General features: G+C 40.9%; 7 non-coding genes across 7 annotated transcripts; 5 read left to right on the plus strand and 2 right to left on the minus strand.

Annotated features, from left to right (window-relative positions):
- Positions 1 to 190: 190 nt before the first annotated feature.
- trnaf-gaa (transfer RNA phenylalanine (anticodon GAA)) lies at positions 191 to 263 on the plus strand. Its single transcript has one exon. It is a non-coding gene; the product is annotated as a tRNA-Phe (tRNA).
- Positions 264 to 4,977: 4,714 nt separating this feature from the next.
- trnap-agg (transfer RNA proline (anticodon AGG)) lies at positions 4,978 to 5,049 on the minus strand. Its single transcript has one exon. It is a non-coding gene; the product is annotated as a tRNA-Pro (tRNA).
- A 2,115-nt stretch (positions 5,050 to 7,164) lies between these two features.
- trnae-uuc (transfer RNA glutamic acid (anticodon UUC)) lies at positions 7,165 to 7,236 on the plus strand. The gene has a single exon. It is a non-coding gene; the product is annotated as a tRNA-Glu (tRNA).
- Positions 7,237 to 11,100: 3,864 nt separating this feature from the next.
- On the plus strand, positions 11,101 to 11,173 carry trnaf-gaa (transfer RNA phenylalanine (anticodon GAA)). Its single transcript has one exon. It is a non-coding gene; the product is annotated as a tRNA-Phe (tRNA).
- A 2,944-nt stretch (positions 11,174 to 14,117) lies between these two features.
- On the plus strand, positions 14,118 to 14,191 carry trnai-aau (transfer RNA isoleucine (anticodon AAU)). Its single transcript has one exon. It is a non-coding gene; the product is annotated as a tRNA-Ile (tRNA).
- Positions 14,192 to 18,892: 4,701 nt separating this feature from the next.
- trnal-aag (transfer RNA leucine (anticodon AAG)) lies at positions 18,893 to 18,974 on the plus strand. The gene has a single exon. It is a non-coding gene; the product is annotated as a tRNA-Leu (tRNA).
- Positions 18,975 to 23,429: 4,455 nt separating this feature from the next.
- Positions 23,430 to 23,501, minus strand: trnae-uuc (transfer RNA glutamic acid (anticodon UUC)). Its single transcript has one exon. It is a non-coding gene; the product is annotated as a tRNA-Glu (tRNA).
- Between the last annotated feature and the right edge of the window lie 4,011 nt (positions 23,502 to 27,512).

Consider the following 27,512-nt stretch of genomic DNA (forward strand, 5'->3'; position numbering starts at 1 on the left):
ACTCTTGTCACCAACATAACCCGAATTGGATAGGGAATGTAGGAGAGCGTTCCCTGAATCGACCTCGGGCTTTGTGTGTCCATTGGACTTGTAAACCAGACCAATATCAGTTAATCCTCCAATTGGTATATTGTGCTAGTAAGCCATGAGTCAATTTGTAGTCCTAGTTGGTTTTTACTTTAATCAGTCAGCCGAAGTAGCTCAGTTGGGAGAGCGTTAGACTGAAGATCTAAAGGTCCCTGGTTCAACCCCGGGTTTCGGCAGCGCATTGGACTTTGCTCATATACTCTAATTTGGCTGGTCATCAGTTTGAAGACTGTTTTCTTGTAAGCCATGAGTCATTTTGCAGTCAAGTTTGATTCTTCTCACCTACATGACCCAAATTGGCTCAGACAGAGAATGCTGAAAATTTCCGACAATATGCGAGTAATCATCAAAGCTGTTCGAATAGTGATCCCCCTGCATCAGCATCTTCTTAAGCGTCCTTCTCGGTCCAGGTAAAGGTCCAGTAAACAATCCTTAGAACGAGGTCTCGGTGACTTGTTACAATCGCGAGTTCTCTGACAAATTGAAGAAGCTAAATCTCAAGTGAGGCATCATTTTGTTTTTCTGGATGTTCAGGAACTTGGTTCCCTTCTCCACGTTTAGCTCTTTTAAGGGTGTATTTTGTTTCATCCCCATTTGGTCTTCGCTTTTTTGTTAAAACTGCAGTACTTGCATTGCATGTGGTCTTAACTTTCATACCTGAAAGAAATTTAAAAAAAATACAGTCAACACTTTTTAAGAAAATGATACCCTATTATTAAAAAAAACACTTTACATATATGTTGACTTGATACACATTAGTGCCAAATATTAACTAGGGTCCCACATAGACTGTAGTGTAATAACAATAGGCAAGTATGCCCTTGAAAATGGGGAGAAATAATCACAGCCAGCCATGTCACCTCCAGGGCTCCGTATATAAGCACTTAAAATAACATTTAAAATACAAATTCCAACAGAATGAACAAGTTGCAAAAGCAGAAATCCCAAATTCAGAAATGCATACAAAATTCACACAACACACTTGGCAAGTCATGACCAGACTAAAGTTACACCATGCTAGCAAACGCTCGCATGTGCGCGCTCATTTTCATTCGACAAAAATCGCATTTAGCGCACTCAAAATACAACTCAAACACATTTCTGACACTCCAAACACGATGACACTTTATTACTATTATATTTCTCTAGTCAAAACCAAATAAACCTAGAAATGTGTAGAAATAATTACAACAGCGATTTTGTGTAGGTTCCTGGTATGAAGAAAAGAGAGAGAGAGAAAGAGACCAAAGCAATCAATCTCAGACTAACCAATTGCAGTACAATAGAAGATAACCGATCCTTCACGGTTTAACAGAAACAGTACAGACTTAAATAAACTACGTTAAATCAATCATTAAGCGCAGGCCTGTACCGTAGCTAGTTTACCTAGCATTGTTAACATATACTAACCAAGTTGTGAATTTACTGTAGTACATTGGTCAAAGCAGCAAACGTTGTGAATTTACTGTAGTACATTGGTCAAAGCAGCAAACGTTTATTATCAAGTCACTAGCTATTATTTCATACAATACATATCGATGCATGCAAAATACTTACATTCACAAGCTTAGTTGAGGGTCTTCCTTTGAAATAGGTCTTCTGTCCATGAATTGTTGTCCCGTTAAAGCATGAGGATTTGCCCTTGCTATATAAACATTCAGGGAAACCCCGTATCTTTTTTCTAACTTTGTTGTACCAACCACAAATTTCAAAGTCAGGCTATTCACAATTACAAATTAAGACACCATGAGGTTTACATGATTGGTCTGATGTGTATTTTCACATTAAGAACAGCTATTTTAACTTTCATATTCAAACAAATCACAATACCAACTCTGCCGAATAGATTGTCGTTGTCTTTTTTACAGTGTATGATTTGCTGGTAGGCAGACCAAAGCCTAAGTGTGCCAGCCACAGGTCGTAAACTCCAACCACAATGGCAGACGGAGGAAAACAAATTGATTTGGTTGCAGATTATCTCACAAAGCTCTTTTCCTGACAGACTTTTCCAGAAAAAAATGGACATTAAGAAAGAGCGGTCAACTCCAAAGCTAGCAAGCTTTGGAGTTGTCTGACCATTCTTAATGATGTCCAGCTTTTCTTGAAAAGTCCGACTTGAAAAGGGCTTTGACAGTAAATCTGCAATCAAATCCATTACGAGATCATCTTCACTCTTGAAAAGCTCACCAGATGATCAGGTGACATCTTCCTCCTTTTTGATTGGAGATGGATCTTCTCTCTTTTGCTGTCGAGGCGGCGCTGCTTCCTCGCTTGTATGGGGGCATGCAGAGGTGTTTGCAGACTCCGCCCCTCCACTAGCCCTGCCCAGATCCTCTTCTATCTTAAAAGACTCCTAACCAGTTGACCAGGTGACATCTTCTTCCTCCATTTTTATTTCAAGTTGCTCTTCTCTCTTTTGGTCTGGAGAAAACTCGGGCTCCTCCCCTTCGAATTGGGGGTGCTGATTTCTAAAACTTGCAAAGACACAAAGATAAATGATATACAGTCATACTTCTGACAAAATTAATTGGCTCCAGAACTTTTTTCGTAACTTGAAAATTTTGTAAAAAGAGGTGTACTATACATATATAAATTCTCAAATTTTTTACACGGTCCTCACACAACTGCTAACTAAACCCTTTAGAATTGGTAGTAGCATCTTAATTTTGTATTAAAGATGTGAGCAAACAAGTGATGAGTGAAATGAGGAAATGATTTATTAATGTTTAATAAAAAAAACATGTGAAAATGTGTCCTGCACCGCTGAATTAGTTCCCTCGGCGGCCGTTAATATGGAAGACGTAATACTCGTGTTCGTTTGCCAGATGGCGGCAAGAGCATTTCCTACCAGGGCCAAAAGCTGTCCACCTGTACTACATTTTACTCTTTTACCTGTGCCGTGTGTGTATGTGAATATATGTGCCATGTTGCATTTGTATGGTATTTAATTGCTTAATAGGGGGAATTGCAGTCATTAATAAGGGGTGCATTTAGTTGAGGTGGATGGGTATGTAAGAATCTTGAAACATGGACAGTGGTAGATGTGAGACAGCCAATTGAATTGAATGCTTTTATTGTGATTATACAAGATAGAATTAGAGCGATGAAATGAAAGACTGGTAGAGGGTAGATATGTTCTAAAGTGAGAATCAATGCATCCACGACAATAAATATAAAATAAATGAAAACATAAAAGGAAATCAATTTTGCACGATTTCGTAACCTGCATCTTCTTCGTATAAGTCGAGTTACTCATTTGCATATAATAATTTAATAACCTGAAAATATCATACCTAGAAGCATCCGTAAGTAGAGGTATGACTATTTTATAAACTGTCAATCCCACTAGAAATCCTTTAGTTTAGACTGGGACCAATGTTCCCTCTAATTTCCCGTTGGTCTGGGCAGAAAGAGCGAGCCAGATGCAATGTTGTTCCATAAGCAGGGGAGCGATCGCTAGTACTACAAGAATACTTTTCATTGGCAAATGGTCGTGGGTTATCCTATTGTGAGGACATTTGTGTGCATCATTTTTGGAATATTTTGAAGGGAATACGCAGAACAACAGCAAACATCCCATCAATAGCAAACGTGCGTTTGGAGGCGTGGAAAACATCTAACCCGGCCAGAACGAAGGTAAAGAAAAATATTTTTAAAAAAATAGAATTCAGTTTTGTGTAAAGTTACGTTAAACGTATGTTTAAGTGTGTCTGATATTTTAATCCAAATTCATTCAAATTTGTTTGTTCCGTTTACCAGTGCGTTGTTGAAAATAAAATCTAAAAATTAATATTTTTTGGTTCTATCCACTCTTATTTGTTTTTCGTGTTTTACAGCCCCTCTATCTTTTTTTAAATTACATTTGAATATTTCGTAATACATTCCTTTTTACTTTAGTTTGGCCTTTATACTTATTACTTTAATGATGAGTGATGGTTATCTTAATTCTTTAGTCCTTTTTTTCTGTTTATGTTTAACAAGTTCTGTTAACGGATGCAGTTTTTTTATATGTATCATATCTTGTGCTGACCCGAGAACTTTGAGATACTAGGAAAATTCGGAACATTTTTTTTTCCTTGAGATACGAGACAAATTTGAGGTACGAGCACAACAGATGGTTTCCGATTGTGAGTCGGTGGGAAATTAGAACGATAAAGAGGTTTTTCTGTTGTAACATCCTGTTTTATTTTTTTTTCAGGATGTAACGGATAAATTTGTATTTTGTTCATTTTCATGGGAAGAATTGACTTGAGATACAAGTAAATTGACATACTAGCTCAATGCCGCAGTAAGCTTGTATCTGAAGATAATACTATTTTCCCCCCAAGATGGCGCCGTCACCCGGAAGCCAGTAGCTCTGTCCACTTTTATTAGTTTTTCGTGTTTTAAAGCCCCTCTCTTTTTTTTTTAAATTACATTTGAATATTTCTTAATACATTCCTTTTTACTTTACTTTATACTTTATACTTTAATGATGAGTGATGAGTACATTAATAATTCAGTCCTTTTTTTCTGTTTATGTTTAACATGTCCTGTTAACGGATGCAGTTTTTTTATATGTATCATATCTTGTGCTGACCCGACCGATCTGTCAAATTTTGAAAGTTGATGTGGCCCCCGGGCCGAAATGTTTGCCCACCTCTGCACTAGACAGACGAGCCAGGGGCGCCCATACAGTAACACTTTTTTCCTTAGTTGGCTATTGTCCCATATTACCCCATCATAGATCATAATTTGACAAAACCAGGACTCGTCCGGGAGTAGGACCTCTCACAGCCAGAATCATATCACTAGACTAATGAGCCAGGGGTGCCCATTTGCTTACACTTTTTTTTCAAGTGGCCAATGTGCCATATTACCCCCATAATAGATCACAATTGGATAAAATTTGGGCTCGTCCGGGAGTTGAACTCGGGACCTCTCGCACCCTAAGCGAGAATCATACCACTAGACCAACGAGCCAGGGATGCCTTAGACAAATATTTTCACAGGTACCTCATGTTCCATATCACCCCATCATAGATCACAATTCGACATAGCAAAATAGAGAGAACTCGGGATCGTAACAAGTCACCGAGTTCTCGTTCCAAGCTTCAATTTTTTGTTTTGTCATTTATTTCAAATATTAACAACAACAAGTGTTTAATTGCATTCTAGTTTCATAAACATACTTGAGAGCAGGTTATCAACAAAAAGAAAATGCTGTATAAGTTAAGAAAAACAACTGGACAAGACAGGTAAAAAAAAGTGAAACAAATCGAAAAGTACATCTAAATATGAGAAAAGAAATTCTTATCCTTAGTGTTGGACAGCATTCTGTAATCCTATTATATATGTGTGTATTTAACCATTTTTGTATGAAAGCTTCTTCATTTTTTCTGAGGAGAACTTGCGATCGTAACAAGTCACCGAGTCCTCGTTCCAAGGACTGTTTACTGGACTTCTACCAAAAGAATGCGGATCTGGAAGGACGCTTAAGAACATGCCAATGCAGCCGATGGCTATCTAAGCAACCTTTGTGATTACTCGCATATCGTAGGAAATCAGACTTTTTGACAAAGTCATAAACAATTTATATTTTTACACTGTAGTATTCTTTAGATCCAGAATTTAAAAGTAAAAATCCTGGAAATGTCATCTCGTACCTCATTTCTGAACCAATATATCCTCATTAGGATCTCGGAACCCCTGCCTTCTCGAGCCAATCCCAGCTGCCTCCGAGCCATAACCAGTCGAATCAACCTACCATGCATGTTTTTGGAATGTGGGATGTAATTGGAGTAACCCAGGACCCCAGAGATGTGAAGCCAACACACTAAACACTCATACCACTAGGCCACACAACTGGAAATGTGTGCACTTAATCTTATAATCCTACACCTAAAACACATAAATCTCTGAATTATTTAACATTGTTACACAGTTGATATGCAAAAAGAAGTCTCATAAAAAAATCATTATGATTAACACAAAGCTTGAGGCACACTCAGTGGCACAGTGGTGTGCAAACGTGACAATCTTATTAGTGTGTTTGGGACTCAGCTCTCTCACCAATGGTTTTGCATTTTATCTTCCAGGTTAGTGAAGAGCCAATAAAACTAGGAACAAAAGACGAGTGCAAGGCCCACGATTTGTTGGCAGTGGTGGGATTTGAACCCACACCTCGTGAAAGTCGAGAGCCCACATCCAGCACCTTGGACTGCTCGGCCATACTACCTCCAATGGCAAGGGAAGGGGGATTGGGCATCAGTAAATTGTAAATGAACCTTAAACATCCTTATATATAAATATTGAAATATTTTATTTTTGCATTATTTGTGTTTTAAAATTTTGTAAAATGATGCAATTAATAATTCTAATTGAATATTTTGTTTTCAAATTTTTGTAAGAAAAATGTAATTTCTAATTTTTATTTAATATCTTTCATTATTATTATTTTTTTCATTAAAAAAAACGCCAAGCTCTGAAGCCGCGATGGTGGAAACGCGAAGTAGCGAGGTCCCAATGTAATTTTATGAGTCTATAATCCAAACTTCATGCTTCTACTTGATCTGGAACCCGTATGGTCTAGTGGTCAGGATTCCTGGTTTTCACCTAGGTGGACTAGGTTTGAATCCTGTTATGGGAAACTTCTCATTAGATGGATGGTTTGGGAACTATTGAACTTCTATAATTTCCAGAAACAAATTCCTATTGTTTTCCACAAGCCTTTCCCACTTCTAACAGAGTAGAAACCTGTTGCTAATGATGTGGTAATTTAAAGAGTCTATCATCAAAGCTTCATACTTCTACTTGATCTGTATCAGCTTCAGGTAAAATATCCCATATGGTCTAGCGGTTAGGATTCCTGGTTGTCACCCAGGTGACACGGGTTTGACTCCTGATATTGGAAATTTAGAATTAAATATCTGGACTAAGAAACATTGGACCTCTATACTTTCTGGAAACAAATGCCAATTGGTCGCAATAAGCCTTTCCCGGTTTTAACCAAGTCGATGTCTGTTGCTAATGATGTGGCAATTTATCGAGTCTATCGTCCAAGCTTCTAAATCATCTGGATCTGCTTACTATGAAACATCCCATATGGTCTAGCGGTTAGGATTCCTGGTTTTCACCCAGGTGGCCCGGGTTCGACTCCCGGTATGGGAAACTTTATACTAGACACCTGTAATTAGATGTGTTGTGACAAGCAACTTTTTATGGTCTCAAGTTTTTTTTTCTTTTTCAAATGAATGACAACAAAACACAACACAATTTGACGAAAAGCGATACATATGACCGTCTTGTTCTTATAGATGTGGTGTCATTGACTGAACAACTCCCTCCTCTGGCTAGCGGAGGAAGTTCTTGGCCTTAATGAGTGGACAGAATTATGCGCTTGGTGACCTGAGACAGGCCAAGTCAGCTTCCTGCACTCAACATCAGCTACAAATGATAGAAGAAGAGGCAGGAACTACTAGATATCCTCATGAAATTCCATTGACCCAGGTATCAGACGCCTTATTTAAGGCAATTTAAAATGCCTTCCCAAGACCTCATGATTGTTTCCACACACCGATGGAACTGGAGGTCCGGTGCACTATGAACAATGTGTTAAAAACTGGATAGAAAGCACCGGCTTCCATCCATCTGGCATATTTGAGAGTGAAATATTGTTCAGAACAGCTGTTGTCAGAGGGTCTTCCGGAACCTGTGTAAAAGGAATTGAAGAAGGACCCAGACTTGTTGACAGGTGACGAACCTAGATTTAAACATAACCTGACTCACCATTGTAAGATGTATGATGAAGAAAAAGGTCAAAGAAAAAAACAAAACACAATTTGACCTCTGCCCTGTTAAAACTCCAACTTTCTAAATTACACTTAACAAGACGGGCAATCTGCTCAGATGTTCCAGGGTTATGATGAGGCCCGAGATGATAGTCAGTTCTATGGTGGGTACGGTGGTCGCGGGCGCGGTTTCTCTGGTGGCCGAATCCCTGACTACTCCCAACAGTCAAGCTAGTTTTATTAACAAAGGGTCATGCGACCTAGGTACAAACTTTAGGCGGGAAGAGGTGAACAAAGAAATGGGGGTGTCGTGATAGATGACACCTCCCTAACTAAAAGGTATCATGATGGAAGTTTCCACTAGGTCATGCAAAATTATATTCTAGTGACTACACTATATAAACCAAAAGACATAATAATAATAAGCATAAAATACATTCACACTTCACAATATCTATTGGAGCTACCATCCAACGTGGGCCGGATGGCCTCACAGTGACTTTACCAAATGACGCAAAGATTCCGTGTTCACAACCAGTACGAACACGTGGACAATGGTTGATGTGTCCTTTGCAACAAGATTCGGAGGTAGAAAGAATCTATTGACCCTGAAACTCCGGCCACTGGGGGACTGTTGTCTGTTTATTACCTGTAGAAATCATTCATTGACTCACTCTGACCTTACCATTCACCCATGGATGATTTTCATTGTACGTTATTTCATGACAGACGATGACTTAATCTATCCTGACCGTTTTCAGAAGGTTCTTGGAACACTCTGGTAGTTGAAATCCACCAAAATTGTTGTGGGTCTGGAAGGTGTAGCGTCATATGTTGATTTGGATAAATCACAAAAAGTGTGGTACAAAATGTCAGATAAAGCTGACCCACACATTTCTTTGGCTCTTTCTCATGGTCATGTAGCTCACTAACTAGGTCCAATGTTAAAAAAATAATAATAAAAAAATTAAAACTTCTTAAAGTCATTGAGTGACAGACCACTGACATCCCAGGACTGACTTATTCCAAAATGCACGCCATTTTGGAAGAAATAATCTTGACTCGAGAACATGGCAGGGAATTGACTGATCACCACCAGACAGAGGACTTGAAGGTACTGTTCTTTTACAGTATGTGGATGACCTTTGTATTGCGCTAACTACTTCTGAAATCTGTCTGGAGGTCAATAAGCAATCTTCATGATTGGAAAAGAGGAAACCGATGCAGCCTATGTGTCTCTGGTCCAAGAACTGGCCCCGGCGGCTGCCCTGGCAAACCTGAATTTTGACAAACCCTTGTATCTTGATGTGCTGACAATGCCAAACTGACCCTTAAACTAAGACCTGGTGATTTTCATACAGCCCTATGGCCAGGGGCTGAGATGAGATCACCATTGACTTCATGGACATGATACATGTAAACAGGAAAATGATACCTTCTGGTCAATGTAGATTGGCCGGAAGCGTACCATGTGCTAGGGAGGACTCGGCAGTAGTCATTATTTTGGCTCCAAGCTCTCCCATTGGCTTTACTGAAGGGGTTCCATTACCAGATCTCTCACATTCAGCATATTTGTCTCAACTGCATTCTCTTGTATCTAGTATTTCTTCACAGGTACAGGAGGCTGCTGCAGCTGCACGTGATCCCCCAAAGGTGGCATTTGATTCTCCTGGGGACAGGTCACATACACCTTAACACAGGGGTGTCAAACATACGGCCCGCGGGCCGGATCCGGCCCGTCTGGTGGTTTGGTACGGCTCGGGGAAGAAAGCTGCATTGTATTAAAAAAAAATCTTTAAAATCTGTAGTTCTTGTATTATCCGCTAGGGGCGCAGTGTTTTAGTACGTGCAGACAACGTGAATTGACATTTATTTATGTTCTTATATTTTTCTCTTGTTCATAATGTAAAAGGAAAATTATTCTAATAAACATTTTGATAATGTACTCATTCTTTGCACTAATTATTGCTATTAGTGACTTATACAAAGGAAAAAAGTGGGCTTGTTGTTAGTTCTATGTAATTTTGCAATGAGTTTACCGGCCCGCTTGATCTCAAATTAAACTGTATTCGGCCCGCAGACCAAAGGGAGTTTGACACCCCTGCCTTAACATGACACGTAGTTCCTGGACATGGTTCCTGGTCCGGATTGGGCTTATCCCAGTCCAAGAGAGGGAGGTAGGGTACAGGATGTTTTTGCTTCTAATTGTTCTCTTGTTATTTTGTGAAGGAGCGCTCCACATGGGTATGTCATACTCCTGTTTGGCGATCCCCAATCAGACGGATGTGGCTCCAATGACACCGCAATGTCCAACAAATGAGACACCACTGGCTTCCTGACACTGTGTGTGGTCCTCTGGTCCGTATAATCCATGGTGACCCATCGGTGGACGATTGGTTTAGGATGACTACAGGTATTACGGTAGTATCTAACAATTGGCTGTTAATGGCAGAGCAAGATGCCAGCGAAAAACAAAATAAAAATAATAATAATAATTTGACAAATCAGTAGCCCACCAAAATTTTACCTATCTCAAATAAGGACTGGAAAATTGTTGGGTAACATTCCATCTGACTAGTGTGTTGTAAATCTGTCTTTTCCGGTGCCATGCCCCTGATCCCAAGCTTGCATCTGGTTATGGTATGGAAGTGATAAGTTGCTTCTGGTGTGTTCTACTGTGTTTTTGTTGCTTCCAGTTTCTGTTTCCCAAGTGGATCTCTTACATCACAACAAGAGAGCATCACCTGCCTGGAAAGGTTTGTTTAATGAAAGGGTAGGGGGACCACTCCCTAAAGTTGAGTATGCTCAGTCGCCCCAAACTGACCATTTTACACCTCCGCTGAACACGGAAATTTCTGGCACGTCTTTACTGTCTCTCTGATGATCTCAGCTTGGCCTCAGAAGACGAGTACTCAACTGCCAACTTCCATTTCTTAACAGCACCTCTCCTCACTGCCTTCTTCCTGGTTTGTAATGTTTGGATTTAGCTGGCTCAGAATTTAGTGAGCAGGTCATCGACACACTGGTCATCTGAACTGCAATCCCAGCGGTGCCTACGAATATTGCACCCTGCATTTTCATACTGCTTGAAACACAGGGAGAAATAATCACAGTAATTAGTTGTTGTCCTCAATCCAACTTTTACTGTAATCCCCAACATGCAATCATTAATAACTGAATCACTTTAGCATGTCACACCATGAGTCGTTTTGCAATCCAAGTTGGTTGCATTCTTTATCAATCAGCCGAAGTAGCTCAGTTGGGAGAGCGTTAGACTGAAGATCTGAAGGTCCCTGGTTCCAGCCCGGGTTTTGGCAGCACATTGCACTAGGCAAATGTGTCCTAAATCAACTGTTTCCTTGTAAGCCATTAGTAGTTTTGCAGTCAAGTTTTACTCTTGTCACCAACATGGTCTGAATTTGCTCAGATAAGAAATGATGGAGAACATTCCCCTGATCGACCGTCGTCTTTGTCAGTCCATTGGACTCTCTAAATGAAATGCTCCAGTTTCAATATTGTACTAGTAAGCCAGGAGTAAATTTGCAGTCCAAGTTGGTTGGTGATCATAATAATCAGCCAAAGTAGCTCAGATGGGAGTGTTATACTGAGGATGTAACGGTACCTGGTTCAATCCCGGCTTTTGGCAACACATTGGACTTTACAAACCAATTCTAATTCAGGAGGCAGTCAGTTTGAAATTGTCTTCCTTGTAGGCCATGAGTGGTTTTGCAGTCAAGTTTTATTCTTGTCACCTCCATGACCAAAATTGGCTCAGATAGAGAATGTTGAAAATTTACGACAATATGCGAGTAATCACAAAGGTTGAGCGGATAGCGATCCTGCTGCACCAGCATCTTCTTAAGTGCTCTAGGTCTGCATTCTAAAGTAAAGGTCCAGAAACTAGTCCTTGGAATGAGGACTTGGTGACTGGTTATGACCCTGAGTTCTCTTTGGACAATTTGAAGAATGATTTAATACAACAATGATTAAATACACACATATATAATAGTATTACAGAATAAACCCAACAATAAGAATTTCTTTTCCCATATTTAGATGTAATTTTCGATTGTTTTTACTTTTTTACCTGTCTTTTTCATTTGTTTTTTTAACTGAGACTGCATTTTCTTTTTGGTGAGAACATGCTCTCAAATATGTGTTTGAAACTAGAAGGCAATTAAACACTTGTTGTTAGTATTTAAATAGATGACAAAAAGAAAAATGGAATGAAATAAAAAGGAATTTTCCTATTTGACGATTTTCTGTTCCTTTTTCCCAATGATTTTTAGGCCTGACCATGTTTTACTGTATTACTTCTGCCTTCATCAAAATGTCAAAGCATTTGCGGGACGTGTTTCAGAAAAATGATTAGTTTTTTTGTCAGATTCCGATCTTGTGAAAATCATGCGATCAGGTCTGATTCCCGATCAATTTCTATCGGAATTTTGATCAGAAGAATATGAAGTGAGAAAAGGTAACTTTAGCAGAATCAATAATTTTCAAGAACATTTTTTTTACAGCAATGTAACACTTGGAAGTGGGCTAGTTTGCTTCTACAAAAAAGAACTGTTGTCAGTAGCAGAGAATGGTTTCAATCCATTGACGTCTGGGTTATGGGCGCAGCACGCTCCCGCTGCTCCACTCTGCTTCTTCCACCTTCCAGCATCAAATCGAAGCACACATACTGAGGAATCGTGGGTTTTCTCACCTGCTGACGTAGCTCCTGTGGACCACCAGCACAAGAACCTCGGTCTCAGCCGTCATGAGTTAGTCCTGCTATTCACAGAGTCATCCATCATGCATTTAAAAATTTCCATTCCAATCAAAAACTCGGTACGAGACATTCGGCGCCAGGATTTACAAAACAATATACCATGTTGAATTTAAGCTAATATTACCGCACAGATGAGTCATTAACTTATCGTGGTGGTGAAGTTTGTGTGTCCCGGTGGTGGGGTTAATCAGCCCCAGTGATCTTTGGAGCAATGTTGTCCGGGGCCTTGTAGCCCTGGTAGGCTTACCCATAGCCAACTGGTCTGTTGTGAGGCATTAGACAAAGAATGGCTCAGAGGACCTCTTATGCTGAGCAACATTATTGGACGAAATCTTCCCTCGCCCGGATGCAGCTAGGAAAAAGCCTGAGCGTGAGGTTGAGAAATACCGGCTCGACATAGTTTGGCTCTGGAGTTGCCCGCGGGACGAAAGGGTCGCATCCCTACATCTTCGGGTGAGGGGACGGCACCTGGTTGTTGTTTGTGTGCATGCACAAAACAGAAGTTCAGAGTTCCTACTCCTTTTGGAGTCATTGGAGGGGGTGCTGGAGAGTGCTCTTTAGGGGGACTCACTTGTTCTGATGGGCGACTTCAATGTTGATGTGAGACCTGGAGGGGGTGATTGGGAAGAACGCCCCCCCCCCCCCGATTGAAACCCGAGTAGTTTTCTATTGTTGGATTTCTGCGCTCGTAGTGGATTGACAATAATGAACACCATGTTCAAGCATAAGGGTGTCCATATGTGCATTTGGCACCAGGACACCCGCATGTCTTGGATACTCGGGTATAGAGAGGGATGGAGCTCTCAACCAATCACAACCTGGTGGTGGGTTTGCTCAGATGCCAGTGCAGTCTGGTAGACTTAAACATTTCGATCCCCTTTTTGAAGGACATTCAATTTCCACTCGCCGCTCCCCACTCGACCTCATCCGTTCAAGCTCTCCGCTCGACCTCGCCCGTCCATCCCCGCATCTCCATGCCGATTGGCCCAACAGTCGCACCCGAGCCAATGCCAGCACATTGCTGTTCATCTCATTTAGGCAGAGCATGGTGCTGTAAATGCCAAAGTCGTGGGTTAGACCGCTCAACAGGCACGGCCTCTCTAGAACACAGTTGTCAAAGAGGCAGCCCGGGGAACAAATCTGGCCTTCTGCATCATTTTGTACCGTTTGACACCCTTGCCCTAGAGTAAGTTAAGATTGCCTACAATGATTCATTTTGCCGTAACGTAACAGTTTAGCGAGCTGACATTTGCAATTACGGTCATCACACTAAAATCATGGTCATTTTGCACATGGCTGATTAGCTCAGTTGGTCACAGTGGTGCTAATAATGCTAAGGCCGTGGGTTTGACTTCCGCAAGGGCCATGACCTCTCCAAAGTTAGATAAAACTATCTTGTCCAACTACTTTTGCCGTAACATCAGTGGTTAGCTAGTTGACGTGTTGCATTTGCGTTATCATTCAAATACCTGAATTTTGCAGAACATGGCCTGTTAACTCAGTAGGTCAGAGTGTGGTGCTAATAACGCCAAAGTCGTGGGTTCAACCCCCACACGGGCCATAACCATTTTGATGTTTCCTCAGTTTCTGTGATCTGGTAATTTCTCTGCTCCACAAGGAAGGAGATGCCACTCTGGATGTGAATCATCTCAGTGAGGGAATACTAGCTTGGTTCGTTCCCACCACATTTCTGCTCTTCCGAAATTGTTTTGAAATAAAATTTGTCTTCATACTCAAGCGGGCAGAACAGTGTTTCTCAACTTTGCTTAGACTCCAATGAGGAAGCCTGTAGAAAATCACAATATGGTTACTCTTAATAGTTGTCACAAGTGCAAAAATCTCTAACTAAAAATCTAAAAACTCTTAAATTCGAATCAACAAAATGCAGTACCAGAGTTGTTTATCTGTCAGGTAAGGTGACTGAGCTACCTTGCTAATGCTAGTCGGCTAACATTTTGAACCTTAGCTTTTCATAATAATTGCTAGCAAGCACGAATACAAGATGAGACACAATTGGTATATGTTCTATCAATATTACAACATCACAAAATATTTATAGATGAGGATTGTGGTCACATTTTTCACCCATTCATGGGTATGTTTAGTGGTATAAATCTTGCTAAGTGTGCCTAGGGTCTTTCTTAATCAACATTTTCCAATAGTCAGACATAAATTAAAATTTAGGTACATATCTATCCATTGTAGTTTCTCTTTTCGGTCTAATCGTTTATTTTAGAAATCTGTAAGAAGGTTTGTTCTCAATTAATATAAAATGTTCTCAACTAATATAAAATGTTCCTTATGGTTTATGGCATTGCTCCTCGAGCAATAATCTTTCCAATCAATATTGGATGCTTTCCATTACGTCTGATCGCGTCAATAATCTTATCTTACCTCTCTCCTCAAACGTTTCAACTGAGAGAACTTCCTTACAGTGCAAAGGTGGATCTGAATCCTCCTTTTCAGCTATTTTCATGTTTGCTGTTTGGTCAGCAACACTTGTACGGACGTTCTCATTTTGGGTTGCTTGTGCGTCTTCTCCATGTTTCCTGTTGAGAAGCACAGTCTCCTTCTGCTAACCCAAATTCAATGCATTTCTTTAAAGTTTTTCTTTTACGCAGATAGCCAGGTTAGTCGAATCATCCAGCTCCAACCGTGTAGTGAATAATGGCGTTTTGTATGCTCTACTAAATAGGCTCTCCATATTTTGTTGTCCGGATGACCTTGTTATGTAGGCGCAAAGATTTCATAATGAAATACGGAACCTTTTGTCAATTCAGTCAATTAATCTGTTAACACAATTTGGATGCCATTATCACTATAAATCAATGGTGATTTGGAATTTCATATCGTGTTTTAGTCACTGTCTTAGTTTTTTTTTCTCAGTGCTCCCAAATTCTGCATAGCAGATTTATTCCTCCACTTCAAGTTCGCCATTTGGAGTACTGCTTTTTTCATTAAAAATGTCATTTGACAAAATATGTTTCCATAATTTGTTGTTGCCATCCCTGAAAAGGGCTTATTGGCAGTTTCGGAAATCAATTCCAATTTGCTAAATCCTTTTCCACCTTGATATCTAACAGATTGATTATATCTTGGTGGATGGCCAATCAAAAACACAAAAAGACAAACAACCATTCACGCTCACACTCATTCATAATCAGACATCAGTGGTCTGCAATTTTTGTCACTAGTGGAGAGCGCCATCCCCAGTCTGGGGCTTCTTGGCAGCTAACCACCTTTTGCTGTCCTATCAGCACTAATCATTCTCAAAAGAACTAGGTTAAATGCATTTGGTTGCCATCAATTATTTGATGCTAATGCAATCCGTGATATTTTAATAGTCATTAACATGACTCACGCTAAAGCATATTTGATCTAGTGTTGGAAAAAAACAATGAATCATGTTTCGTGCACTAAACATATTCATCTTATTCCATCCTATAGAAATTGTGCTTATCCTAAATTAATTATTTTATCTAAACTTGTCGGGTACAATTTACCTAATAATTCGGATCAATGCCATTTCTGCATTGTTTTCTTCTCATATGATATCATTAATAATTTGGATGAATGCCATTTCTGCATTGTCTTCATTTAATAATTTGGATTATTCTTAATACTTAAATCTAAATCACAAATCACTCTCATATTGCTAAATTAGCTATGAGGATAGCTAAATTGCGCTAGCGGAATTCCTATTGAATTCCTATCCGCTCCAAGTAGGCAGTTATATTTAAAATAAGAGACATTTTCTGGGCTCACTATTACCACAATTAAAATTTAGGAAAAATAACCTTTTTAACATTTCAGGAATTTCCTAATATAAATTTCAGTGTTTAATAAAGGACCCATAATTTGTCACTAATATATCATAATATTATCAACTATCTGTCTCTCTCTCTCTCTCTCTCTCTCTCTCTCTCTCTCTCTCTCTCTCTCTCTCTCTCTCTCTCTCTCTCTCTCTCTCTCTCTCTCTCTCCCCAGCTCTCTGTCTCTATCCACATCACAGTCTTTCACCCTGTCAACTTTCTCTGTCTCTCTCTTTGTCAACTCTCTTTCTCTGCCTGTCTCTTTCAGTCCCCCACCCCTCCCTGTTTGTGCAGGGGGAGGTTGATTTGAGCTGGTTGGGGCTCTCGCTCTCTATTTCCCCACCGTGTGGTGCTTTAAGAGCATTGTGCAGTTTATTGAGGGGGCGACCCCCCTCTCTTTGCCTAGGGCGTGGTTGAGTTGGTGCTACCCCCGTTTCGCTGCGTCAGGGGAGATTTAACTGGTGGAGGATGAGCATTTGAGCTACACTCTTCTTTGTTTTGTGGCTCCACTTTGATCGGCCATCTTCTCCCTGCCATGTGCTCATCCTTTCGTCTACCCCCCCCCCCCCTCGCATCTCTTCTTTTGTTCTATATATATATATATATCTCTATCTCTCTCTCTATCTCTCTCTCTATCTCTCTCTATCTCTCTCTCTATCTCTCTCTCTATCCCTCTCTCTATCTCTCTCTCTATCTCTCTCTCTATCTCTCTCTCTATCTCTCTCTATCTCTCTCTCTATCTCTCTCTATCTCTCTCTCTATCTCTCTCTCTATCCCTCTCTCTATCTCTCTCTCTATCTCTCTCTCTATCTCTATCTCTCTCTCTATCTCTCTCTATCTCTCTCTCTATCTCTCTCTCTATCTCTCTCTCTCTCTCTCTATCTCTCACTCTATCTCTCTCTCTATCTCTATCTCTCTCTCTCTCTCTCTCTCTCTCTCTCTCTCTCTCTCTCTCTCTCTCTCTCTCTCTCTATCTCTCTCTCTCTCTCTCTCTCTCTCTTTATCTCTCTCTCTATCTCTCTATCTCTCTCTCTATCTCTCTCTATATCTCTCTCTATATATCTCTCTATATATCTCTCTATATCTCTCTCTCTATATCTCTATATATATCTCTCTTTCTCTCTCTCTCAATCTCTCTCTCTCTCTCTCTCTCTCTCTCTCTCTCTATATATATATATATATATATATATATATATATATATATATATATATATATATATATATATATATATATATATATATATATATATATATATATATATATATATATATATATATACTTAATATGAAGATTACTTTTATTGAGCGCTCTTTTACTCATCAGGTGCTGTGTTTTTGGAAGGTTTCCCTTATTTTTAACAATCTCCAAAAATCTTTTACGAGGGATTCTTTCACCCCCTAGTCTAAACCGCATCACCAGTTTTCCTTACGAACGTCACCTATGGCCGAAGTGTACATTCGCCGCATTTCTTGTGTATTCCCTTTTTTTTTGAAAAACATACTCCCCAACGATATGCAAATATTTCCCATTTATGGAACGTTTTTCTTCGATTTCTTCACGAGAGGAAAAATGGGATTTTCACCAGCCTTGTTATACTTTGATTTTAAACAGCTCTACCGTCTCTTGTGCGTGCATCCTCTTTCTGGCCGGGTTCCTTCTTCAAACGGGCCGCGATCGACCGAAAAATGCCCTCTCTTTCAAAGTAAGAGTAGCTGACGTCAGAAATTTTAGCTTTCAGTCCACCGCGGTCCGAAAAATTCAGAAATGAATTCCCAGGTTTTTTGGCACCAGAAAAAGTCGGGTATAAAACCATATACATTCAATACTTTCGGATCAGAGGAGGCACACGCTGAGTCGGCTTGATGAGATTTTCAAAGACTTCAGATGAAGGAGGGGTCAGAGTAGCCAGCGCTGGGAGATGTGTCCATCCCCCAGCCTGACCAGTTCACATCCCTACTTATCTCCAACAGTTGAGCTAGTTTTATTAACAAAGGGTCATGTGACTGAGGTACAAACTTAAGGTGGGAAGAGGTGAACAAAGAAATGGGCGTGTCTTGGTATATGACGCGCCCCTAACCGATAGGTGTCATGATGTAACTTTCCAGTAGGCTCTGCAAAATACTATCCTAGTGACTATACTGAATAAAAGTATAAAGAATAGATTCTATACTCCACAGTAATGTCAATTTCATTCATTCATCTTCCATACTACACATCCTAGCAAGTTTCGCGGGGGTTGCTGGAGTCTATCCCACCAGACTTCAAGCAAAAGGCAGACAACACCAGTCAGCCGTAGGGCACAAACAACCATTTGCACTCCCAATCATACCGGCACCATTGGGAATTGAGGCCACGCCTGCCTGCAAGTCAGCCGGGTGTCCCACTGCACCCACAGAGATCTGGGATTGATTGCTGTAGGTTTGTGGAAACCCACTACAGATTTACCTAAGGTAGTGTGGCCGAGCGGTCTAAGGCGCTGGATTAAGGCTCCAGTCTCTCAAGAGGCGTGGGTTCAAATCCCACCACTGCCAATATTCTGTTTTAAAAGGAAATGCCTCTTCCCTGACATTTAAACAAAAATGTCAAAACCACTGGTGAGAGAGCAGAGTCCCGCGTTCATAAATAGGAGCCTTGTGGATTCCCATCACTGTCTTTGTTAACATCCACAAAATTCATTCGTTCTGTTTTGAAGCCATCATGGAAGACAGTCAATCGTTGGAAGAAATTCAGCAAACATTTTTTCAGAAAAAAAACACCAAAAGAAATTTTGGAAAAACATACTCTTTTGTGTAAAATTAGAAACTTGCATAAAATAGACAAAATAAACAAAAATGGGCCGAAATAGCGTTTGTCGGGGAATATTTTAACCACTGAGTTTCTTTCTCTGCCAAAAAAGAGAAAAGCGGCTTTTTACTTGCCAGAGAAAGTACAAGCTTACTCCTTGTTGTTGCCTTCTGCTCACATTGTGAGTTTTGCCATGACTGTTACATAACTCTCTCACAAACCAATCAAAGTTATGACCGTGAACTGGCCGCGTGACAATGTGTTGGTTTGGTAAGGGTCCCTCCACTCCATTGAGTAGTAAATCCTTATTATTGCTCTACTTGGTCGGGTGAAGTCGCATGTGGGCCTTTGTTAAGAGTTTCATCACAATGTCATCGCGTATGAATTTGTTTCCCTGCAGAGCACATGTGTCAAAGTGGCGGCCCGGGGGGCAAATTTAGCCCACCACATCAATTTGTGTGGCCTGGGAAAGTCAATCATGAGTGCCGACTTTCTGATTAATGATCAAATTCAAATGAAGAGTATAGATGTATATTAAATTTCCATAATAGATAACAATTTGACAAAACAAAGGCTCATCCAGGAGTTAGACTTGGGACCTCACGCACCTTAAGCAAGAAACATACACTAGACCAACGAGCTAGAGGTGCCCACACAATTAAACTTTTTTTTTCAGATGGCGGATGTCACATATCACCCGATAAATCAAGGGCTCGTCTGGGAGTTGAATCCAGGACCTCTCACACCCTCAGCTAGAACCATACCAATAGACCAGCGAGCCAGATGTACCCATTGAATGACACTTTTTTTCTCAGATGGCTAATGTCCCATATCACCCCACCAAAAATCACAGTTTGACAAAGCAGGAGCCCGACTGGGAGTTGGACCCAGGACCCATGGCAACCTGAGCAAGATTCATACCACTAGACCAATGAGACAGGGGCTTTCCTGCTATGACACTTTTTTTCTCAGGTGGCAACTGTGACATATCAACCCCCATAATACATCACAATTCAACAAAGCACGGGCCCATCCGGGAATTGGACCTGGGACCTCTCGCACCCAAAGCGAGAATCATACCACGAGACCAACGAGCCTGGTATGCCCATCACTTGGAAAAAAGTGTAATTGTATGGGCATCCTTGGCTCGTTGGTCTAGTGGTATTATTCTCTCTTTAAGCGTGAGAGGTCCGGGGTCCAACTCCCAGATGACCTATGATGGGGTGATATGGGAGATTAGCCATGTTACGACTCCCCTTGATGGTAAGATATACCAGGGAGTCGCAACTACCACAGCAGAAGGGTTCAGTCAAGGATGAGTCAGACAAATACTGCAAGTAGCCTTCAGTGATAATTTATTTACAACAAAGTCTACCAAAACCTGGACTACAGGATAACATAGGGGAAGCAAAAGATATTAAAGTGGCACCCTCAAACACGGTAAAACCACCCTCCCAGACAGTTGTTCAAATGAACACCCACAAAATTCAGGAAACAAGGCCGAAGGGTGCCACTGTCAGAACTGATGTAATCAAAGTCTAGACAGGGGAATAAACTACGTGTATAAATGCAACAAACGATATGCATACCCCGGGGTGTCTAAACTTATCTCAAGACCCCCTATACACCCCAAAATCTTTGTCAACATAAATACTAAACATAACAAGGAGTAACGTACTCACAATATCAGGTGAAGCTGGGGCCTTCAAACTTTACTCAACACTAAACAATGTGGTTTCTAAAGAAAAAAAATGACTCCACTGCCTCAGCATTTACAATCACAGGCAGCCCATTGAGTCAAAGTCAAGAATCAAGAATGAACTGACAAATAAAAGGGTTTAAATAAGGACAAGAAGTGAATCTTGATTGGAGATAGGATGATAGGGAAGTAGTCACAGCGGTGTTGGCCTGGGCAGGGCTTTGTCACAGGGGTGCAGCCACAGCTCCATGTACCTGCAGATGAAAAGAAACCACAGACCCTATTACACAGTGTGTGTCCAGGCTGACAGCCGTAACACCTCCCCCCTCAAGAGTCAACCTGTTGACGAAATTGAACCACCAAACTGCCTCAATCAACCAATACAAGCCTGATACAACTCTCCTCCTAAACCCGAGACAGGGCATCAGCCATAACATTTTGTGAGCCTCTTTTGTGATGAATACTCAAATTATAATTTTGAAGGACAAGCGCCCAGCGCATCAACCGCTGATTGTGGTTAAACATTTTATCCAGATTGTACACCTCGATTGGAGTTGAAGTAGATCCTACATAAACATCAAATAATTGGAGCGCTAATAGCAGAGCAAGCGTCTCCTGTTCAATTGTAGAATAGCACTTTTGACTAGCATTAAACTTCTTAGAGAAGTACGCAACGGGATGGACTAAACCATCTGGGTCCTGCTGGGTCAATACCGCGCCCACACCAAGACCGCTCGCATCGACTTCAATAGAGAATGGTGAAGAAAAATCAGGAGCCCTGAGGCCTGGGGCACTGCAAAGGAGAGCCTTACAGTTCTCGAATGCAGACTGGCGCTCAGTCGACCATAAAAATGGCACGGAGTGACTTATCAGGTCAGTCAGGGGAGCGGAGACAGACGAGAAATTTTGGCAGAAACCCCAGTGGTAACCTGTCATGCCTAAAATTATTCGTAGTTCTCGCCTGTTGGTAGGAGGTGGAAAAGCCTGGATAGCAGCCACTTTTCACTGCAAGGGACGGATCTTGCCACCACCCACCACCTTACCCGAATATGTAACCTTGGCTTTTCCAAATTCAAATTTTGCCAAGTTCAGAGTGAGAGAGGCATCAACCAATCGTTGGAAGAAAGTTTGCAGCAAATATCCCGACAAGAAATGTGTCCCTTGATCTGTCTGCACAATCCGTGGAAGACCAAAAGTAGAGAAAAACTTGATCAGGGCCTTCACTACAAATGGGGATGTAATATTTTGCAACAGAATGGCTTCGGGATAGCGCGTGGCCATACACATAACAGTCAGCAAGTATTGGTTGCCAGATTTGGTTTGTGGAAGGGGACCAACACAAGCTACTAGAATGTGTTCAAAGGGTTACCCCATGATGGGTATTGGACGTAAAGGAGCAGGTGGGTGCCACCGATTAGTCAATTTAGTCATCATTGCCTGGGGGCCCACGGGAGTGGGTGAGTGGGCCTCCATCAAGACAGACACCGATAATGGCCCCATGGGAAGTACAGGGCATCCCATGGGACCCACCCATACACCATCCCCTCGTTTTACAGCACCCGCATGTGCCCACACAGTCCGTTCCTCTGGAGAGGCCGACTGCTGAGCCTGCAGAACCACACCCACAGACAAACTCTCATGCACAGTCTCAGAGTCAAGGGCAGTGGCCAATAGAACCAGATTAGAAGGATTATCTACTACGTATCCAGCGATTGACTTTGCTAACTGGTCAGCCGCATGGTTCCAAGAACCTTCTGAAAACGGTCTTGATAGATTATGTCATCGTCTGTGTCATAAAATAACGGACAATGAAAATAATCCATGGGCGAATGGTGAGGTCGGATTGAGTCAATGAATGATTTCCACGGGTAATGAACAGACAACAGTCCCGCAGTGGCCGGAGCTTCAGGTTCAAGACGTGACCAATAGACTGTTGCTACCTCCAATTCTTGTTGCAAAGGACCGTTGTCCATGAGTTCATACTGGTTGTGAACACAGAATCTTTGTGCCATTTGGTAAAGTCACTGTGAGGCCATCCGGCCCACATAGGATGGTAGCTCCAATAGATATCAACAAGTCTCTTCCCATCAAGTTCACAGGCATTCAGGGTGAATGAACATAGGAATGGTAGAGAGTCTGTTTCAGGTGGGGGATTTCAGTTCGGAGAGGTCAGGTAATAGGCAATTGGGATTTGTTTCCGGAAAGTATAGAGGTGCAGTCCAGACATTTAATTCAAAGTTTCCCACACCAGGAGTCGAACCTGGGCCACTTGTCTGAAAACCAGGATTCCTGACCACTAGACCATATGGGATATTTCTTAGGATCCTGATCCAGATCAAGTAGAAGTATGAAGCTTTGATGATAGACTCATTAAAATACCACATCATTAGCAACAGACATCTACTCGGTTAGAAGTGGGAAAGGCTTGTGCAAAACAGTAGTGATTTGTTTCTGGAAATTATAGTAGTTCAATAGCTCTCAATCCATCCACATAGTATGAGGTTTCCCATACCGGGAGTCGAACCCGGGCCACCTGGGTGAAAACCAGGAATCCTTACCGCTAGACCACATGGGATATGCCATGGGCTGCTGATCCAGATCAAGTAGAAGCATGCAGTTTGGATGATAGACTCATGAAAGTACATTGGGATCTCGCTACTTCGCGGTTCACCCATCGCGGCTTCAGAGCTTCGCGTTTTTTTAATGAAAAAAAAAATAAATAATGAAAAATATTAAATTGAAATTAGAAATTACATTATTTTACAAAATAATAGTAATTGCATCATTTTACAAGATTTTAAGACACAATGAATGCACGTATGCGCAAAGCATCACCTGCATAAACGCAAGCTGATTGGCCAGCTGAATACTAACTGAATACTTGACTTCCCATTGGCCCATTCCCTACAGCAGCTCAAGCTTCTCCCGATGCCCATTCTCAGTCCACGCTTATCTCGTGCTAAACAGTAAGCTTCCCGCCAAGTAAAGTGTAAAAGTTTTGTGAATCCCTTCGTGATGCCTCCCAAATGATCTTTATCCCTTGGTGCATCTAGTGAACCGAAGAAAAAGTGAAAGTCCAAGAGAGTTCCGAATAAAAAGCGAAAGATGTTAACAATTAACGGAAAAGTGAGTTTATTGGACAGGTTGAGAGCAGGAAATAGCTACGCGAGCGTAGCCCGACAATCTGGTCGACAATGGAGGGTCTCATCTCCTCCATTGAAGAGCCCAGAAATTGATGATACATGGTAAGAGCTGTCAAATTCAGCAATCGTATTGATGACGTCATGGCTGTTTATAGGCACATCTTCATCAACCAAAAAAATAAACAACGTTCACAACTTCCGATAACCTTGTTTCTTATGCGCAAAAAATCAGCAGAAGATCATCCATCCGGACTATTATGTTAGCTAATTGTGTTAGTTAATTGAAGTTTGCTTGTTTTTGAAAGCTGAATATCGATAATTGGTAAATTGTTTGTAAGAACAGTGTTCTAGACCCTCAATTGTCATCGTAAACAGACAACATATTTTACAGTTTTTTAATATACTGTATTTGATTTGTTTGTATGCCTCAACATGGCACCTGCATTCTGATGTAGAATTAAACACCTGAATGAACAGCATATAGTTTGTTGGTGCTTTTGTGCACGTGGATACGCTTTTTTAAAGCATTTTTGAAGGGCCGCCGCTACCTCGCGGATTTTCAGTTTTCGCAGGTGGTCTCGGTCCCCATTAACTGCGATAACTGAGGTTCAACTGTATTAAGTTAATCCATTTTTTAACCTATGAAAATATACGCGACAATATTAATTTAGAATGTCATAGGCAATTTCACATTGAAAATGTTTCTTTTTTTCCAAATCACAACAAAACAATTTAGGAACACAGTACTTAGAAGCATAACCCCCAAGTTTTGGCGTCAGAGATTTAGCAGCAGAAATCTTAAATCATGAAACAAAGACAATTGCACATGTCAAGCAATAAATATAGGCCCCTTTTCAATATCAAAATGTTAATGTTGAATTTATCTTACAATACAGATTCTGACATGAATCTTATCAGACTAACTAAACAGGATAGATGATTTCTATATATTTAAACAACTGCAAACATTGTGCGGCATACGTTTGTAACGTTTATAGAAAGTTTTAATTTGGGAAGATGTACAGGGGTAGTATGCTTGTGACAGCTTTCTGACATGTGGTATGATTAACTGTTTTTATAATATTGAAAATCCACAAGAACCTACATAGGTGAAAAAACTTTTTCCTGCTCAGTCTGTTGTCAGAAATTCAGTTGCCAAAAGATTTTAAAATCACACAAAAGAACCCAGATAGGTTAAACATATTTTCTTTGTCAGTTTGTATTTACAAATTCACTTGGAAGGCCAATTTAAAGCATCACAGAACAAATCCACACAGGAAAAAAAACGTTTCCCCTGCCCAGTGTGTGGTCAAACATTCAATCCACAAGAACACCTTTAAAAAACACACAAAATCTCATACTGGTCAAACAAAAAATGTCTTCCTGCTCAATTTGTATAGTAACATTAGCTATTAGCTGTTATCTTGATTATGTTAATTGTGCCGCCGAACGTCTTGTATTTGTGTTTTTCATTGAAATGGAAGTTCTTAACTGAAAAATGGATAACTGTAAATTGCAGAACTCACCGTGGATGTGACAGTCCACATCCAAGACCGAGATGCTTGTGCTAGTGGTCCTCAGGAGCTCAGTCAGCAGGAGGGAATTGTCATGTGCCTCTGTATGTCTGCTTGGATTAGTCAGATTGATTAAATTTGTGTGTCAGCTTGTCATTTCACAATTGAGAAGAAACAGAGTGGAGCAGCGGAAGCGTGCTGGGCCCATAACCCAGAGGTCAATGGATCGAAACCATTCTCTGCTACTTACAATCATTTCTTTTTTTGCAGAAGCAAAATACCTCAACTTTCAAACTCCCAGCGCTGGCTACTGCCGACCCCTCCCCCAGCTGAAGTCTTTGAAAATCTGATCAAGCCGACTCTGCGTGTGCTACCTCTGATCCGAAGTTATTGAATGTGTATGGTTCTAAACCTGACACTATCAGTAATGAACGTAACAGTAAGCGATAAGAGATCAAAATCAGTGCAATTCAAACAACATGATTCAATCTGGGGTGTCGGTGTTCCACGTGACCATAAGTTGTGGTCCACCCCCCCAGAAAACCATACTGTCGCAACTTTGCCAACTTTGAGTGGGCAAAGTTCCATTGAACAGTTACATGTGTGCATTACCCAAACTGTCAAGGCCCTACAGGGTATAGCAGATGATTTAAAAGCCCGAAGGGGAATGGAGTTGCAGGACCGGATGGTCCTGGATCTGATAACAGCCAAGGATGGAGGTGCGTGTGCCATGATGGGAGAACACTGCTGCACCTTCATCGCAGATGAAACCAGTACATGACTCGTGCTATAGCTGAAATGAAAGCCTTGGCCAACACGGGTCGTGGTTCTCAATTCTGTTTAAATTTGCAACTCCCTCACTTGCGATTTTGTTACTGTTCTGTATTTTCTCTATGTGTGTAATCCCCTGTATGAAAGTCATGATTCAAAATACTATTTAGCACACGCTGGTAGCTTACAGTGACATTCAGTATCACTGCATGGCAAATCATAATGGAGATTCTCCCACTCTTTCAAATTGTGACGAGTCTCGGTATGTCGAGTCTTCCGGGAAATTGTACTTGTCTTGACTTAAAAATTGTGTTCGCTCATAAAAAGGGACGCAGAGGATTTTTTCTCGAATAACACTAAAATTACCTCGAGTTTTTTGTCTCTGCCTTGACAAGTTACTTTGTTGTTTTCCAAACCCATTGATTAATAACTGCTGATGATATTTGTATTCTAGGACCTGGATAGGAGGGATATAAATTGATGTATTTAATGACAATTCTTTCAAAGTTACTATAGGGGGGAATTGTGGAGTATAGAAATTATTCTTTATAATTTTATTCAGTATAGTCACGAGGATAGAGTTTTAGATAGCCTAGTGGAAATTTCCATCATAACACCTATGAGTTAGGGGGCGTCATATACCATGACACACCCATTTCTTTGTTCACCTTTTCCCGCTTAAAGTTTGTACCTATGTCACATGACGTTCTGTTAATAAAACTACCTCACCTGTTGGGGGATTCGAACTGGTCAGGCTGGGGGATGGACGCATCTCCCAGCGCTGGCTATTCAGACCCCCTCCTACAGCTGAAGTCCAGAAAATCTCATCATGACTGACTCTGTGTGCTTCCTCTGATCCGAAGTTATTGAATGTAAATGGATTAGATCCCACAGTCCCGGGTCCTACTCCCGGATGAGCCCTTGCTTTGTCCAATTGTGATCTATTATATGGGTTGATAGGTCACATGCTTCTACTGACAACAAAAAGTGTCACCTATAGGGCACTCATGGCTCGTTGGTCTAGTGGTATGATTCTCGCTTAGGGTGCGAGAGGTCCCGGGTCCAACTCCCGGAAGCGCTCTTATTTTGTCAAATTGAGATTTAATATGGAGGGTTATATGGTACATTTGCCACCTGAGAAAAAAAGTGTCACTTTAT

Source organism: Stigmatopora nigra, chromosome 20, assembly GCF_051989575.1.
Source record: "Stigmatopora nigra isolate UIUO_SnigA chromosome 20, RoL_Snig_1.1, whole genome shotgun sequence".
Taxonomy (NCBI): domain Eukaryota; kingdom Metazoa; phylum Chordata; class Actinopteri; order Syngnathiformes; family Syngnathidae; genus Stigmatopora; species Stigmatopora nigra.